This window comes from Sceloporus occidentalis, unplaced genomic scaffold, assembly GCF_023333645.1.
Source record: "Sceloporus occidentalis isolate IW3139 unplaced genomic scaffold, rSceOcc1.0.p SCAF_7, whole genome shotgun sequence".
Classification (NCBI taxonomy): domain Eukaryota; kingdom Metazoa; phylum Chordata; class Lepidosauria; order Squamata; family Phrynosomatidae; genus Sceloporus; species Sceloporus occidentalis.
This window is the reverse complement of record NW_028316987.1, coordinates 5,081,739-5,099,102: the sequence shown is the minus strand read 5'-3', so window position 1 is coordinate 5,099,102 and position 17,364 is coordinate 5,081,739. Positions and strand designations below refer to the sequence as shown.

At 41.8% G+C, this 17,364-nt stretch overlaps 1 protein-coding gene across 1 annotated transcript in view; it reads right to left on the bottom strand.

Moving 5' to 3' along the window:
* Positions 1 to 17,364, bottom strand: part of HOXB3 (homeobox B3) — a 56,393-nt gene that overhangs the window by 13,486 nt on the left and 25,543 nt on the right. Inside the window, exon 3 of the mRNA XM_089531732.1 lies at positions 7,604 to 7,654. The gene's annotated coding sequence lies outside the window, so the exon portion shown is untranslated. The remainder of the gene's footprint in view (positions 1 to 7,603; positions 7,655 to 17,364) is intronic.

The following is a 17,364-nucleotide window of genomic DNA, read 5'->3' as shown; positions in this document are numbered from 1 at the left end:
CTATAGACAAGCTCTGTTTTATCGATGCAAACATACGCTTATAAGGCATTTCAGTCTAATTGGCTTCAGACATGATGGACTAGGAAAGGCGCTTTTGGTTAATGAGTGAAAAAATGTTTTGCTACTAGACTGCTAAGTTAGTTGTGTTGCAAGGGTTAGCCATGACTTCTTTCCTCCTCACTGGAGGAAAAATAGTTTGTGAGATAAATTTTCTTATTAGCAGAAGTATGGCCTCCAATACCAATGAAAAAATAAAACAAAAAGGGAGCTGTTTCCAGACCCACCAATGATTTCTTTGCCATTGCAACAGTTTTTATCCCTTGGGTAAAGGACAGAACCTACTGCATTCCTTCCTCAAACGGAAGCCATAAGAATTAAGTCTATTAATCACCTCCCAGATTAATTAACTCCACTTAAACCTCGTTTATTCTCATTCGAGGAAAGGAGACGGATATATATATCCAGAAACTTTCGACAGCCTTCGGGATAGAGTGAAATATAAATTCGGGTGCCCAGTTTCTAATCTACTGGAAGCTTTCAGAGATTTCGACCACCCTGCTTTTGGAGGTATATTAAACGAAGAAAGGGCATTCCCATGAAAATTAACCCTCCCACACACTTTTAGGTAAGCAACAACACTGAAAAAAATTCAAGAAAGAAGGCAGTGTTTCGAAGAATTAAGCAAAACATTGTGGGAAAGGGACTCAAAGATATAGCTGTGTTAGTCTGTAAAATCAGTACGGAAAGAGATCTTGTAGCACCTTTGAGACTAACCAAAAGAAATAAGTTGGCAGCATGAGCTTTCCTCTTCGAGCTGCCAACTTTTTTCTTTCAGTTAATCTCAAAGGTGCTGCAAGATCTCTTTCCATAGTTCCTTGGAAAGCCTGAGAGTTAGGGAACCAGAGAGAAAGAGAGATGGGGGGAGAGTTCATTGTAACATATTTTCGTTTGGGAAAACGGTCCCCTTGCTCTCATAACCCGCCTTTCCGTTCTGAATACTAATATTATTAATCTGTAATAAAAACCTCGGCCAGCCACACACCCACGCGGCATCCCTCCGATGTCACAGAAAGTCGGGGAAATAAATCACAGACCGGGAGTGCCTTTTCTCCACTCCGCGACCAACCTCTAGCAATCCGTTGAGCGTCATTCCTCTTGGTGGTTCCCCTGGTTTCTGGGGGCACCTTTCCATTTGACTATCCCCCAAAGTTAGCACCCAGCCACTTGGATACCCACCCGACCCGAAATTTTCCCTCTACTTTTTAATTACTCCTTCGTTTGGATCATAAATCCATTCGTTCCCTGTTTATTTGGAAAGGGTCCCTAAGCCGTGTTAAGAAATCCACCCGAGGTCATCTGTCTTCCCCACCAAAGCTTCTGGTGAAGAAACCGACTGGAGATCAAAAGAAGCCCAAGCAGATGAAAGAAGGCCGTTGATTAAAACAAACCAAAGAATCCAAAGCCAGGACTGCCGCAGTTCCAAACTGCAGCTCGGCTTTACTGGTTCTGCTGGGAGTCTTCCAGTACGGCCTTGATTTCGTAAGAAAGCACAAGTGTATCGGTGTCGGCCGCCATTAGAAAGCACTTCATCCATTTTCTATTTTATTTATTTATTTATGCATCGATTTTTAAATATATATTTAAAGCTCGGATATTGGCTTCCTGGCAGAGGGGCGGGAAAGCTCCATAGAGATGAATCGGGACCAGTCTTCCCCTCTGCCTCCCTCCCCTCAACCTGGACTTTCCCCATTTTATTTGGACTACAGCTTCCAGGGCACCAGATCCCGCCTGATTTTGGAAGCTAAGCTGGGCCAGCCCTGCTTAGTACTTGAGTGAGAGACCGCCAACGAATACCAGGTGCTGTAGGCTTGGTTTCAGAGGAAGGAGCTGGCAAAGCCACCTCTGAGTATTCCTTCCCAAAGAAAACCCTAAGAAGTCGCCATAAATCGACAGGAGACTTGAAGGCACACACACAACCCTCACCATTCCCACCCAGTTGGAGGAGAGTTGCAGCCCAACACACCTAAACGGGGGGGGGGGGGGGGGGGGAGTCACACATCAGAAATACACAACTAATAATCGGGAATGGACCTTGTGCAGATATAACCTGGTCCAAGTCCAGAAGATTTCAAATCAGTGAAGTTTAAAATACTAGAGGACCATCTTCATGGAAAAACGAGCTCTCTCCTCAGCTCCTAGTTCATTTAAATGCAATTATGTTCTTTATCCACCAACTGGAAACATATAAATGACTGCAGAAGGGAAACAGCACCAGTAGCCTAGACTTCTTCCTTAGCACTTTATGTGTCTCCTCTTCCTTAACCTAAAAAGTAGCTCCTGTTGTCTTCTTCTACATAAGATAAGGCTCAAAAGCAGGAGGACTGAAGTAACTTTTTAAGGCTATTGTTGGCTGTAGTTGCAGGAACCTTCTCTCCTCCTGCTTTCCTATTGCTCTCTCTCAAACACACTTTATATGCTACCATTTTACCCCCCTGTGCCAAAGCTACAACTAGTAACAGCACACTATAGAACAATATTTTAAATGGAGTCCTTTATTGCCCAAAAGGCCTCTTCATTTATTTCTGGTCTGCCTCTCAGCTGTACTGTTACTATAGGGTTGGATCCCGGTTTCAGAACCACTGAAATCAATGGGAATGGACTGACTACAGTAGCAAGACTGCAGTGGGTCTACACTGAAAAGTCTGAATTCAACAGATAGATAGATAGATAGATAGATAGATAGATAGATAGATAGATAGATAGATAGATAGATAGATGCTATTATCAATCCATCTATTATGGATGGATGAATTGATCAATTCATCCATCCATGTGCTGACAGCACTGGTCAGCATAGTGTAGTGGTTTGAGTGCTTTACTATGATTCTGGAGACCAGCATTCAAACTGGAAACCCACTGGATGGCTTAGAGTAAGTCACACTCTCTCAGCCCAAGACTTGGCCAAAAACAACCCCCCTCTAAATAAATCTTGCCAAGAAAATCCCGTAGTTTTAGGGTCGGAAACTACTTGAGGGCACAGAACAACATGGCCCTGGCTCTCATGTTGTGGTATTAGTGGGGAGGGAGAGAAAGAGAGGGAGAGAAGTGGCTAGACTTCCAGTCTGAATTGTTTTGTTTTGTTTTGTTTTACTTGTACTCCAAGATCCAAGTGGTGCAAAAAATATACTATTAACCCATTTTGAACTCATTTATTTTGACTCCCAAAACTCATCTACAGTAAACTTTGCTTCTGGTAGCCCAGGGCTCTTTCCTATCAGCAGTATCTATCTGAGGGGAGCCAGGGAGGAGAGGCCTTTTGTTACTTCTACTAGTAAACAACTAGGAATCAAAAATCTTTGCGGATCTTAATACAAATCCTCCCTCTTGATCTTTACTGTGTCACAAGACTATAAGGCCAACCTCTTCCACAAACAGCAGATCCAGATCAACTTGACCCCACATACACAAACACATATTCCAAAAGGTAACGTTTACTCCTGTACATGAAAACCTGGTCCACTGCAGCCAATGACTGGTTGTTGTTGTTGGGTGCCTTCAAGTCATTTCTGACTAATGGCGAACCTATCACAGGGTTTTCTTGGCAAGTTTCTTTAGAAGGGATTTGCCATTGCTATCTTCTGAGGCTGAGAGAGTGTGACTTGCTCAAGATCACCCAGTGGGTTTCCATGGCTTGAGGCAGGATTGGAACCCTGGTCTCCAGAGTCATAGTCCAATGCTCAAACCACTGGTGGCAGACGTTATATTTCTAGACTACAGCTCCCAGAATCAACCAGTATGGCCAGTTCCAATGCTGGCTGCGGGATTCTGGGAGCTGTCGTCCAAAATGTAACTTCGCCAATCTCTGTAATATATATATCTATATATCGACGACTTTGGTCCTAACCCCTTTCCCTTCTGATTGAAGTGGTTTCATGGCATTCACATCCAGGTAACTGTCCTTTCAAAGACCCTGCCGCCCTTCCTCGTCCCTTCCTCGCAGCAGCACGAAGTCTGTCCAAAAGCCAATCCGGAATGAAACCAACATCTCCCTCGGATTGTTTTCCATGATGGATTGTAACTCCTTCTCCCCCCACGACCTTTGCTTTAGAAGCCTAATAACTCACCGGATTAATGGTCAATCAACGGAAGTAGTTCTGAATTGCCTCCAAAGTCTAAAACATCAACAACAACACTCTCAGAAAGGGAGGGGGAGGGGAGGGGAGGATTTCCCACAATTCCATTTTTATTCATGCCCCTCCCACCCCAAACTCTGGGAAAACCCCAGTTTATCTTATCGGGCTGTGCCATTCTGACTGAGGGTTTTAAGGAAGGGGATGTGCCTGCTTCCACCTCACACAGTCCTACAGACATTTTGAAAGCAGTGAAGTCGGAGGAAGTGACTCTCCTCAGGCCTTTGGCTTGATTTCCAGGAGATCCCATGTCAAAAAAGCTTTGCTTCCAGGGAGATGTTTAGTATCGGGATGTTGGAGTGCTCTTCCCAAGAGCAAGTGCAGCCTGTTTACTCAGATGTAAATACCACCCAGTTCAAAATGGGGTTTACCTCCTCATGAGTTTGCATGGGACTCTGAGTTACAGGGCTCTTGCATTCTCAGTCTTCCAAACCTTAGCATGAAGGGATCCATTATGTCTCCACCTGACCAAACCTTTTCTCCATTTCATATGAAAAACAATTAATAAATGACCATCTTCCATTGCGAATCCACTCACCCCACCATCCTTGGTGCTTCATTCCTATAATACTTGGATTTCTCACAAGACCTCCCCTGTATGTGTGGGTGGGTGTATAACTGTATCTACATAGGAGAAGAGGAGAGAGTAGGGAGATATTTATTTTTGTTTTGTAACACACACACAATGCCTTGTATTCCCTCCATCAAGAGAACAAGGGTGAAACTGAGGGAGGAAGACCTTTGCTTTCCTGAGCCATCTGTCCCCTCTAGCTGCTTCCTCCTCCTCCTCATCCTCTCCTGCTGTGTTCAAAAGTTCAGTGCTAATATCTCGTCTTGGTTGTGACAGCATGCAGAGGCACTTCCTACTTTACTAGAAAGATTACTGTGAGCTGCCACGGAGGAGGCCCAGTTCAACACCCACAGCTCCTTCTCTGAACAAGGGGGACTACAATAAGTACTTTAATTGGAAGAAAATGATGTCTTCCTGGGAGATCCAGTAGCCAGCCTTCCTTCCTTCCTTCCTTCCTTCCTTCCTTCCTTCCTTCCTTCCTTCCTCTTTTCATTTCTACAGATTTTTTTCTGGGAGGAGAGGGATGATAAAACTTCATGAACACTTAACCAACAGTGCAAGCCTAGCCATTCTTCCCAGGTGGTGGTGGTAACTGTGTGCCTTCAAGTCTTATGGTGACCCTAAGGCTATTATAGGGTTTTCTAGGGTGGAAAGTGTGTGACTTGCCCAAGGTCATTTAATAGGGATTTGAACCCTGATCTCAAGAGGTATAGTCTAACACTCAGACCACAATACCATGCTGGCTATAAAACTACCAAATGAATTCAGACAGCCTCACTTTGGAATAAAGGTGTCTAGACATTTGCTATTGACTTTAAAGCCTTGTCTTAGGTAGGCCAGAATTCTGTAGCTTGCTCTCAATTAGAGTTGACCCACTGAATCTTTCATTCAATGGTGAGCCAAAATGTAGGCAAATTGAGTTGATTCAATGGGTCAGTCTAGTTGACAGTAATAACAGGACAAAGGCCATAACCTGTAAGTCAGATAACGTGGACAGAATCCTCAGAGAAGTCAGGTCCACTCTGTGGCTGATTCCTGCCTTTCCTGACTGAGCTACTAGGCAAATGGAGTAGTGAATGCATCTTTGCAACAAGGGAAGTTCCATTGTGCCTAAAAGAGGCATTTGTTTAATGAAAAAAACTCTCTGAATCTCATTGTACTGGATAATTACTGAACTGTCTCCAATATTCCATTTTTGAGTAACATCTTGGAGCATATGGTTGCCTCTCAACTTCAGGCATCCCTGGAGGATATGGATTATGTAGATCCACTTCAGTGTGGCTTAAGGCCTGGTTATGGAAAGAAAACAGTATTGGTCACCTCGATAAGAAGAGGCAAGATGAAAGCAGACTCTGAGAGCAAGATAAGGAGAGTTGTTACTTTTGTGGAGCAGGATTTGCTACCATAGACTATAGTATTCTTCTGACCCCTCTAGGGTTGACTTTAGTTCTCTTTGGAGGTTTGGCTTCAAAAAGTGGTACTGGGGATTCCTGTCAGGAGTCTATTTGAACTCTGTCTTGTTCCTCATGCATGCCATATTTACATGAAACAGTTGAGAGAGATTGTTCAGAGATCTGGTGTTTTGTTCTTCCAATAAGCTCTTGAGACCCAACTCTATTTGTCCTGTTCATCTCCATGGAAGGAAAATATTTTGATTCTCAACCAGTGCCTGGCATTAGACTAGATGAAAGTGAACAAACTGAAGTTTAATCCAGACAAGACAAAGGTATTCCTGGTAATCCAAAAGGTACATCAGGGAATATGAAGATTCAACTTGTAGTGGATAGGGTGACATTTTCCCTAAAGATGCAGGTTTGCAATTTGGATATACTCCTGAATTCAACCCTAAACCTGGATTTCTAGGTTTTTGTGGTGGCTGGGAGTATATTTGGATGATTAAAGTTAGTATGTTTTAATACTAGTAGCCAGCTGTGCCCATTCTTGGAGGTGAGGCCATAGTGACACATGCCTGGCTTATATCCCATTTTGATTTTCGTGTGTGTAAAGCTGCCTTTGAAGAGTATTTGGAAACTACAGATGGTCCAAAATGCTGCATCCTGATCACTGCTGTCTGCTTGCTGCAGAGATCCTATAAGAGCTCTACTGGCTAAACTTTTCCATGTATACTTCAAAGTGCTAGTTATGACCTATCAGACTCTATATGATTTGGGTCCATGTTATCTGAGAGACCTTATACTCCCATATAAGCCTGCCTGGGATTTCAGATCTGGAAGATATATTTTTCTCTTTTCTCAGATGTACTTTTTATGAGGACAGGTAAGAGGGTCTTCTTGATGGCCATTCCCAGATTGAGGAACTACCTTCCAAGGAAAGTTATGGTAGTCCTCTCTCTGTTGTCTTTCAGCTAGGATACAAAGACCTTTCTGTTCATACAGACCTTCAACAAGGGATTGACCAGCCTCTTATAAAGGTTTTAGATATCTATGTTGGATTTTTTAATATTTTAATTTGTATTTATTCTTAGTATGGGGTTTTAAACTAGTCTAAATGAATCAATGTTTTAATAATATGATTACATTAATTTGTATTTTAATATGTGTAAATTGTATTTTCACTTGAAGCCACCCTACATTCCAGGCCTCTGAGAAAGATAAGATATTAAGAAGCAAATAGCTCAATAATACATATCTGTATAACAACGCAGCAGTAAGTTATCATGTGATAATAGTTCTACCAAAGCACATAATTTACAGCTTTCATCCCTTTGCCTTCTGTAGAAGGCAATGGTCCTGACATTAGAAACCAATCTTGTACTGTCATAGGAAAAAAAGTCATACTGTAAGTCTATCAGCACACAACTTTACATTTAAATTCTACTTACTTCTGCCTGGGAAGAAAGATGGTGATTTGATACCAAGGGATAGAATTGCACCTATAGAATGAGAAAAGAAAAGATTTTCAAGGGAAGCAAAGAACTTTAAGTCTGATGTTTTTACTGTAATTTTATATTATAAATTTTCTGTTGGTAGTAAATAAATAAATAAATAAATAAGCAAGTCAGGGGAAGATGGGAATGGAGTTCTATCAAAACTTTTAGAAACTGGAGTCACCCAGTTTCTTCAATTGAACACTGAATGCCTCTCTAACCACTCTAATATTACAACATTTGAATATGACTCTAACATTATAACAACCATGCATATTGTCTGGGTTTAGCTGATAAACAGATACACAAAGAAGTAGATAAAGATCCCCCAAAAGCCATATAATCCATTATCGTTACACCTCACCAATATTTTTTCCTGTTGTTAAAATTAAAGGAGAAATAAAGTTGAGAAGAGAACGGCATTATCCTTAGAGTTTTGTCCTCTACGAAGGATAATGAGGGCCAACAAAATAATCTAGTAATACAGTTTACGACTGTATAACTAACACCCATTGAAAGTTTGTATTGCCAGAGTCTGGACCATATTGGTGTTCTTGAAAGTGCTCAGCACACTATTAAAGATTGTTATCTTGCAGGAGAAGGTGCTTGGATGATAACGAATAGGTTTACAACATTAATTGTTAGAGAAGAGATTAATGTGGTATGAGAGAGAGAAGAGGAAGAATACACAGATATACATACCTGTATATTGCCTATATTTCTAAATTATTGGCCTCCAGTCTCCTAATCTAGAGCAATTATCTCTCAAAGTCCACAGTTCAACTCCTTGCAGTCTGAGAGTCCACCCTAAGCTGGTTTTAAGATGTTACAGGGCTTTAGTTAATCTTTAAGGTTCTGCAAGACTGTTGTTTTTATACTTACAAGTTAGTTTCTTGCTGCCTCCTGCTCTCACTAATGATTCTAGCTACTTACTTGGATGTAAGCTGCACTGAAATCAATGCAGCTTGATTCCAAGGAGATGTGTTCAAGATCGGGATGTCATTCTTTGGTTTGTTTTCTACCTCCAGCAAGATATTTGGTTTCACATTAACCAGCATTTCTGAAACCCCATTTTCCTGATGTACTGAATATCTGCAAGGGTCTTTGATCTACAGAATTCATCAACATACCTAAAGGCTAATTGGGACCTAGGCATCCATAACAGAAGGGTATAGAACTGAAAAGGGGAGTTAATTTTTAATTTCAAAATGAAGGATTGCAGCATGGCCAATGTTTAACAGGCCCTCAAAAGCTGCATTGTGAAGCACAATCCAGGGCTTTGGGTTTAACAGCCATAGTTTGGAGCTTGCTTCAACTCAGGCCTGTTTGTGCATTCAAGGATATTACACATTCAAAGTGCATTTTGCAATTTCCACCTTCATTATGTAATTAAGTCTTCCCTCCAAAGCTTGAAATTAGATCTTTAAAGTGCAAAAGATAGCCCACTCTCTCTCTGCCCTAGCTGATATTAAGTAGGTAATAATGACCACGGATGATTTACATAACTTAAAAGTGGATGAAGATATCACACTACTTAAAGATTTTCTATACCTTGGCTCAGCCATAAATCAGAATGGAGACTGGAATCAAGAAATCAGAAGAATAAGACTTGGAAGGGCAGCTATGAAGGAATTAGACAACTGAACAGATACATCATAGAATACCAAAATCAGGATCATCATTCTATGCTTTAACGTTTCTGGTTTCTGGAAAGGTAGACTATGGAGACACCTGAGAGGAAGAAAACCAACTGATGTGAAATATGGTGCTGGAGAAAAGTCCTACTGATCACAGGGACCATGTAAAAAATACAAAAACATAACCACAAATGGTTCCCAGAGCAAACCAACCCTGAATTCTCAGCAGAAACCAAGCAAGGCTATCTTACTTTGGACACATCATGAGACAACATGGCTCAATAAAATGGAAGATGGTAAGAAAAGAGCAAGAACACACTACAGATGAATTGACTCAACAAAGAAAGCCACAGCCCTCAGGTTGCAAGACTTAAGCTTTTGGAAGTCTGTCATTCATAGGGTCACCAGATATCTATGCTGACTTGACAACTTGATGGCAAATAACAACAAACATGATGTTAGACCAGTTGCCTTCTTCTCTCTGAAAGCAGATATTTCCTATCTAATGGGTTATCAGAGGTTAGTGATGTGGTGCAACGTTAAGATATGGGGACAGCCTAAATGGCCAAAGCTGCACTGAAGTCCTATCTTGGTTCTTCGAAGTGTTCGTGTCTAAACTGTCCCATTTAAGAGCTTCTTCCCTTCTTCTTTTTTCGAAACACAGCTCCCTAGGAAATTGCCCAAATAATGTCACAAGATGTTTTGTCTTCCAGCTGGTGGAAAACAACATCTGAATTAAAGAAGCAGCCACTCCATTAATATCAATTTCCTTCAATGAAAACTTTGGTTCTTCATCAAGTTGATGATTTATGATAAAATCGATTAAATTAGGGTCACTTAAGGGCCTTGTGGTTTCCTCTTGGATTTCATCTGTCAACGCATCAAGCTACTCTCTCTCTCTCTCTCTCTCTCAACTCATTTTTTTTGGTTGTTGTTTAATCAAGTTTAGCTGGAGGCTAGTAAGGAAGATGATTCTGAAGCTGAGGAAATTTAATGCAAAGCCATTTTGAGAGAAGGGAGACTCTGGGAGAGCGAAATTCCTCCTACTCCCTTCTAATATGGCCATACATCGCTGCAGGAAATATTGCACACTGGGGTGGTTTTCTTCGCTGTTTTGTTGTTGCACAAAGGTATTCGCTTATATAGTGAGCACTGGATTATTAACATCAGTGCCACCCTGAACTGTCAATAACCACGGTTTATCTATTTGACGATCCTTTTGCGGGAGCGGGGGTCCTTTCAAATGCAACTTCTGTTTCTAGAAGTCAGGGCGATTCTATAAAGCAAAAGGAGCCAGTTGCTTCCCAACACAGAGAAGAAATCTTATGCCTGGAGGAGGAAATTTAGAGGATCAGGAATTAAAAATGAAGGGTCTCATTGGAGAAGGAGGGGTTGTCTCCTCGCTAGCTGGCCTAGAATCGGGTCTGTGTGTATTTACACACAAACACATACACACAAATCCATACTGGATTTTAGACCGACAAGGCCTCCCAGGATTGCCAGAAGTCTAAAGTCTTATCTGCACTGCGGAAATAACACAGTCTGACATAGCTCAACGCTATGGCATCCTGAGATTTGTAGTTTGATGTGGCGCCACAGCCTTCTGAGAGGGAAGGCTAAATAGCTCACAAAACTACAGCTCCCAGAATTTCATAGCGTTGTGCCAAGAGCGGTGTCAAATTGCATTATTTCTGAAGTGCAGATTAGACCTCAACCGACTTGATTGCGGAACAACGAAGTTGACACTATTGGAGCAGCTGCCTCCTTCTCTCTGAAGGCAGGCCTTTTTGGTGGGTTAGGGAACTGGTGCTACCCTGAGATATGGCCACAATCTAAATCCCAAAACTACTAGCTCTGCTGTGTCCCTGGTGTTCCTTATGAAACTTTGGGCAGTTGATGCTTAAACTGTCCCATTAAGATCTTTGTTCCTCGCAAAGAAACTGGAAATACTGATATTCGACCCTAAGGGAAATGTTTCATTGACTTCTGTGGAATGCGGCCTGAGTCCACCCTTCATCTTGGGATTCTAAAAAGTACCTTACAGGCCATGCTAATTCTCAATATATTTCTTTGGACTGATTCCTGTGAACATCTCGGGAAGTCGCCTTGTCCCTCTAAAAAAGTAAAACTCAGGCGGCAAGATAATGCACAGGGACCTGGGAGTTGATCTTACTCACTCCTGGCGGAGCTTACTTCCAAGTATACAAGTATACTCCCATGCAAATATGGCTTGGCTTCTACATCAAAGTAGAAATCAGTGGGACTTAAGCTGATCAGGGCTTTCTTCTTCCCATTGATTTCTAGAGACTTGCTCTGAAGATGGCCAAGGCTGGGTTCAACTCTCTATATTCACTGAGTGGGCTTGGAGTCCAGGTTCTTGGGGGAAAGACCTCAGCCTCATGGAGACAAAATAGCCCCTGAGTAAATATGGAGGTGCGGGGGAGGAAGAAACCCATTGTTAAATTGTCTCTTGCCTTGGAAGACTACATAGACGCCTACAAAAAGGGATGCAACCACCTTGGCTTCACTTTTCTTGTTCTGTAGAGACCAGCCCATGGTCTCTTCACATCTGAGTAAGATGTTTGTTAACCACAACTCGCAAACACAAAAGAGAACAAGGCGAAAGGGGGTGAGAGGTGAGAGAAAAGAGAGGGAGGGGGCGCAGATTTGGATTTTTACGAGGAGAAAAAAAAAACCCATTCTTGACAGCAGCCTACCTCAAATAAACACAACTTTCTCAAAGCCATAAATCACATCCCTCTGTTTTAACACCCGGCTTCTCTCGCCCATAAAAGAAGCGTTTGTAGTTTTCCCTTTCAAACAACCCAGAGGCGTTAAACCTTTAACAAATGTGGACTCCGGGAGGGGCAGAAAAGATCTTTTGGTCCAAAGAGCCCCTTTCGAAGGAACAACCTGCCGCCCTCCCCATCTTTTTTGGGGGGTAGTGAACTCCCCCTTTCCCAGCATTATCAGGAGGCCGTTAATATTCCTTTTTTAAGGTGGCCCATCTTCCTCTGGTCAGGCTACATACAAGATGAGGATGGCGTGATGTTTTGTTTTGTTTTGTTTTGTTTTCCAAAGGGGGGGAGAAGGCTGTGGCTTAAAAGTAGGAGTCAAGCCGACCAATAGACGTCTTTCCAAGCTTTGTCATGGCTATTAATTAAAACCTCCACGGCCCCGGAATCCCTATGCTAAGGATCAGACGAAGTGGTCTAGCGACCTGGGTTCTTGCGGCTGTGGATTAATTTAATTTAATTTAATTTTAAAAAATGTAAATTAAACTCTCTTACCTGAAGTTATTTCTCAATGGAAGGAGTTCATCCGAAGACACGGAGGAGGAGGAGGAGGAAGAGGATCGAAGAGGTGGAAGCAAAGGAGTTTGGAAAGGCTACCACTGCAAGATTTTTTCGCTGCTGAAAGGTCTCCTCTGGTGCCTTTTTTTTGGGGGGGGCTTGATTTCCACTGCTTTGATATTTGGAGGGGGTGAGTTTGTGGGGTGAGGACCCTCGCTTGGATTCCAACTGGACTGAAAGGGGGGGGCTCCAAAAATTTCCGAAACACCATGAGAAAAGTCTCTCCGTAGCCAAATCGAAGGTACGAAGGATTGTTTTATATATATATGAAGTGGGCAATTTTTTCTTTACCCCACCGCCGCCTTTCTCTTCCTCCTCCTCCGAAAGAGAAGGAAAAGTTCCCCGATCGTCTCTAGCCAAGGCTTTTTCTCTTTATAAAGACTTTTAAAAGGTTACAAGAAGGGGATCCTACTGACTGACAAGAGGTGCCAGATAGAGGGGGACCAAACGGAATCGGGTTTTAAGAGGCCAGCAGGAATTGGCTGGTTTTCAACGTCAAGATACGAAATTGATTCCATATGTCTTTCTTTTCTTTCTCCCTCTCTCTCCCTCTCTCTCCTTTTTTGCCACAGTCTCCTAAAGCGGAGGGGAAAATATCATCAAAGAATTGTGTGTGTTCCAGAGAGACTTGACTCCTGTGTTGTTGCTGCCCTGATACTTTACATAACCAAATCTTACCGGTTTTGTGTTTATTCTGGGGCACCGAGAAAAAGTCCTCCCGAATGGGAACGGCCATAACGCAGTCCTTAAAATCTCCATTGCATGCATTGCTTCTGCTCTCCTTATATATTGCAAAAAAAGGTAGAAACTTTTCTGCTTTAACTCCATCCAATAAATGTACTTTCTTTAATATTCTTAGTCTCCTCCCCCCCTTTTTTATGGTTGCACCAAGATGTTCTCTGTTTAAAAGCAATTGTTGTTGTGTGTCGTCAAGTCGTTTTCGACTTGAAGACGACCCTAAATCGAACCTATCACGGGATTTCTTTGACAGATTTGTTCAAGTCTGAGGCTGAGACTATGTGACTTGCCCAAGGTCATTCAATGGATTTCCATGGCTGAACGGGGATTCGAACCCTGATCTCCAGAGTCATAGTCCAAGGCTCAGAACAACTATACTAGGCATGTCTCCATGTGTGTCCTTCCTTTCTACTTTTCTTTCGCCCCTTGTTCGAATCCTCTCCATTCCATCCGAACTGAGTGCAAAATCCTTCCCTCTTCCTTTTTTACCCTGCACCAGGACTTAATACTTGAAACAGATTCCCTCAGAATTTACTTGGAATTATTGGTTTACAAGGAAGTGCTTTAAAACGGTAGCCCTTGGGCGGCAGAGGGCCAGAAACAAAGGAATAGATTCACAAGAATCTGGAGGCCGGACAGCGGCCCCCGCGGCAGCCCTAGCTATCTATCTACAGCTGCCTACAGCTGGCCCTGGATCCTGTCTGGAGACCCAGAGCTCGAGGAGGATGGCATTTTAAACAAAGAGTAGCTACCCCTTTCCCCAGTTTTTGTAAGGCCAGGTTGCTTTTGCCTTTGGTTTTCCAAATACGGGGCTCATATTGTCCCCATATTTAGAATCCAGCAACTTCTGTTAATAGGGCTCCAGTTCCTTTGATTAGTCAGTAGCTGGTTTAACCTCCTTTGGAAAAAATACCTTCTGGATATCTGGCCTTTCATCCCTAGAAATGAAACACCAACATAGGATCTGATAGATAGATAGATAGATAGATAGATAGATAGATAGATAGATGTGTGTGTGTAAAAATGTCCTATGAAACACTAACATAGGATCAGATAGATAGATAGATGATAGATAGATAGATAGATAGATAGATAGATAGATAGATAGATGGAGTGTGTAAAAAAGGCTCCTATGTTGGTGTTCCATTTCTAGGGGTGAAAGGCCATACACACACACATACAGAGGGATGGAGAAAGGAGACATTTAAATGGATACCAACCTGGTCCCAGAAAGATTTACTGGGATTTACGTTCCTAATAGATTGTGTTAAGGAACCAGGTTCCTAATAGATTATGTTGAGGACCCAGGCTTTAGGAAGCCTCTAAACTGGGTTATATTAGCCAGGCTTGAATTTTGTTGTTGTTTATTCTTAAAGCATCTGCAGAGGATGAGGAAGGAATCACGGATTCCAATCCTTTCCTTCTTCCTTAAAATAAATAAATAAATAGGGAGGAGGCATACCAGGAATCCGCTCTTCTCTTGCCCCCTTCTTTCTTCCTCTGCTTTACTCTTTAAAAATCCTATAGGATTTAACAGGATTTGTAAAATGGAGACCAACCGGCTCCATTGCTGTGACTTACAAAAACATCTTCCGCATTCTAGGAAGGCAGATTTACTATTGCATTTAACAAAAATTAGCATTAAAAATTACAATCCACGGCTTTTGTAAATGTTATGCTAGATCTAGTCATAGTTAGAGGAGATCTCTTAAAACCAGTGGGATTTCAGTTAGTCAGGAGGACGACCTTAAGTCTCATTGATTTCCCCAGGACTGCGCTGAGCATGTCGAAGCTTTATTAGCCCAGAGAGTAAGTTTTATTGATTTCGGTGTGTGCTTTATTTCGCTGAAATGAAAGGGAGCCCTTCATATCTGTGCAATCGTCCTACTGGATTGGGCCCAGCCTACTTAGAAAGGTGGCCTTACATGTCCAATTTGCTACCTTCTTCACTGTTTCCCAATGCCACTAAACACAGCCTTAAATCCTATTGTTAGACCCGACTTGAATCGATGGTTTTCCTATGGTGTTGACTCATCATTTAACCATCGGATCAATCCATTTACTCTAGTTGGGACTCACCAATAGGATTCCTGTCGTAGGGATGCGTTTGGGAGCATACTAAACCTATCTTCTTGATGCAAACTTAATAATAAACATAATTAAAACTGAATAATAATATTTACCATCATAATATATAAAGCAAAAGCATTTTGTTTCTACCTGCCTACGCACCTACCCACACTGGTATTCCCTCATTACTTCTAGAAAATAAAGCAACCTTGAACACACTTTCCTGGGGGGTAACTCCTATGCAATTCAATGGGTCTTACTTCGGAGTAGACCTATAGAGATTTGTGTATTTTCTTATGTATATTAGTATGCTGGAATAGAACTTATTTTCAGCTCTTTCATTCATTCCAATGGGATTTTGCGCAGGAGAACGTCTCACTGTGCAGTGTTTTATGGATTTATGGATGCTATAAGGCAGTGTATACTCTTCTGCTCTACATCAATATTGCATCTATATTAAAGTCATTACAGGGCAGCAAGATCTCCTGAAAGGAATGGGGCTGCATCACTAAAAGTGGGATGTAGGTCCCAGATATCAAATCTGCTTCCTGACTCTTGGAATTAAATTCTATAGCCTTGCTTAGAAGGAAAACCCCTTATTAATATTAAATCATACTCACATCCATACTTTTCCACCACTACCGCCACCCACACCATACACTCACAAATTGAGCTAATCTGGAATATCACTACTACGATGGATTTGGTGGCTGCATCCTAAACAGAATAATACCATATTCTTAGGTACTTAGGTGGGGACTTACATCTGAGCACACACATATATGTATACATTTATGTATTTGGAATCATGTCAAGCGTCAAGGTTGTTTTAATTTGGATTTGGTTTGGTTAAACTTCCCCCCCAAAATTAGTATCTTAGTGCTATTCTGCAAACTAAAATGTTTCAGTGAGTCCCCCACAAGCACCACAACCTCTTTTCTTCCTGATAGTTACATTCAAGATGAACACAAAGAACCTGAGAGTTTATGGAGCCTTAGGTGTCATGCGCGAAGTCCAACCCACCTACTCCCCATCCATCCCCACTCGCCCTTTGTTCCTCCTTGTGCCTTTGACTTTGGAGAACTTGGTCTCTACTGAAGTCATGTTCCTGGATTCTCCCTTTTGTGATGTAGGGCAATCTTGTCGGGATATGGAATGGGACTGTTTTGTCAGGAGGCTCAGGGGTGGAATAGATGGCCTTAAGGTGTCCAAGAGTTTCCACTAGGTTTCAATTTGAATAAAATCACCTGGATTTCAACCTCCTTTTGCTTTCAAATGTCTTTTTTTTAAAAAATCCAACAATTTCAAACTTCTTTGTAAATATTTAGCTACAATAAATGATTCATAGTAGTCAGGGCCAAAATTTTGGTGGTTGAACCAGAAAGGAACCTTTCTTGGTGTGTTTGGAATGGGATTTGGATGGTGGAGACCGGGGTTCAAATTCCACTTAGACTTAGGAATCCACTGACTAATCTTGGGCAAGTCACACTCTCTAAGCCTTAGAGGAAGACAAAAGCAAAAAACTCTTTGAACAAATTTTGCCAGGAAGACCCTGTGATAGGGTCCCTTAGGGTTGCCACAAGTCGAAAATGACTTGAAAGCACACAACAACAACAATTGAGAAATAATAATGGCTTTACTACAGATCTCACTCCTTTTAGGTACTGACTTCCACTTCCTTTTGTTGTTAGACTTAGGTTGTTTGTCTTTGGATAAACTGGATCATCTATACTATACATGATCTTGAAATGTAACCTCGTTTTTTGGCAGAACTCATTAAACTCAAGAGAAATTGCCCATGGAAATCAATGTGCATGCAAGGGGGAAAGGGAATAATGGTAGGTTATCAAATTCTGACCCTGAGAGTTGTTTGGAAGCTATTTATTTGCTTATATTTTAATATCCCACCCTTCCAAGG